This window comes from Mytilus galloprovincialis, chromosome 11 (genome assembly GCF_965363235.1).
Source record: "Mytilus galloprovincialis chromosome 11, xbMytGall1.hap1.1, whole genome shotgun sequence".
In the NCBI taxonomy this organism is placed as follows: Eukaryota; Metazoa; Mollusca; class Bivalvia; order Mytilida; family Mytilidae; genus Mytilus; species Mytilus galloprovincialis.
This window is the reverse complement of record NC_134848.1, coordinates 11,067,114-11,068,533: the sequence shown is the minus strand read 5'-3', so window position 1 is coordinate 11,068,533 and position 1,420 is coordinate 11,067,114. Positions and strand designations below refer to the sequence as shown.

At 31.5% G+C, this 1,420-nt stretch overlaps 1 long non-coding RNA gene across 1 annotated transcript; it reads left to right on the top strand.

Moving 5' to 3' along the window:
- Window positions 1-345: 345 nt before the first annotated feature.
- On the top strand, window positions 346-694 carry LOC143050987 (uncharacterized). The gene is made up of 2 exons (XR_012970528.1): window positions 346-464; window positions 585-694. It is a non-coding gene; the product is annotated as an uncharacterized LOC143050987 (long non-coding RNA).
- Window positions 695-1,420: the final 726 nt, after the last annotated feature.

Genomic DNA, 1,420 nt, shown 5'->3' with positions numbered 1-1,420 from the left:
TGGTTCCAAGTATCAACAGCTCTATTTCAGCTAATCTAGACTAACATGGTTGATTAACTGCTTATCTTAAAGACTGTTTGTTCGTAATCTATTATGTTTATACTGAGATGGTTGACGATTAACATTATTTAGTATGTGGATATTTTACATATTAAAATAAACTTTATCTTATTGAACTTTTATATGATAAATAAGTTACTAAATTTGTTTCGTCAAAATTTCATATTATTAAAAACGTTTATATGTTACGCTTTCCTTACAAAATACATCAATCGAGACGTCTGAAATGATAGGTAATGTTTTTTTAAAGTCATATCTAGTACCCCTGCGAAATAGATGTAACGGACGCGGAGATGCGCCCTAGGTTTTAGGTTTTAGGTTTTATACATTGTTTTTCAGTTATCTCCCTTGTCAGTGAACGAACGAATGTACGAACTGGATCAGTATGTAATTGGCCCAAAAAGGTAAATTTGTTGTGTTTTTTGTATTGTGCGGATATTGTGCTTGATTCATATGTCATTCGAATATATTTTCTGTTTATTTTGACTGTTTTAATAAGGTTGTTTTCATTTTTTTCTTTGTAGTTTTTCACGTAAACTGAACTTAGTACGAGGGTACCTGCGACACTATGCAGTCTATTGTATTGTGTATTATTCATCAAATGCGTCTTATAACAATAAACCAGTAGAATTTATTGGACTTGAACTTTGAGACCCAACTACTATTACAATAGATGTTCAAGCAGTGTTCAGTATAATCTCAAATTATTGTAAAATACTTATTAGGTATATTCGTTGATTAATCAATTCAATACAGGCTTAGCCTACGGACCAAACCAAAACCTGAACGACTCTTTTCTAGCTCGCTAAGACAGTTACCTATAGTCAAACATTAGTGCTTTTAACATTATCCCCGGTCGTCACTCGTCTTACCGAGAGATTGATATGTTAATCTATATTTTTTATGCGGGTATACGGGCGGTTGGTATGTTAATCTGGTCGGTTGTACATCCGTTAAGAGTAAAACGCATACTTTAATTTTAAACTCTGTTAAATATACAGATTTTGAGCATATTATAAAAAAAAAGAAGAAGTGTCTGGCAAAATGATACCAATCGTAGAACATTTTCCATTTGTAAAAACATTACATAGTCTGCCAGTGTCAGAACAACTAAACGGCGTCGCGCAAGTATGTTTTATTTTTGTTTATACGCATAGAAAAAAGGCAAAATTGGAAAAAGGCGAAAACAAAAACATTTAAAAATGTCATTTAAAGGACACAACATAGTACTTTGGTTGTAAAAAAAAATTGACATTGGTGAATATTTCATAATAGTTGTAATATAACTTTAGTAGTACCACATTTTAGTGAATATTAGGGGAATAAAGTCTGGTAATGGGTTGTACAATTTAAATTGTAT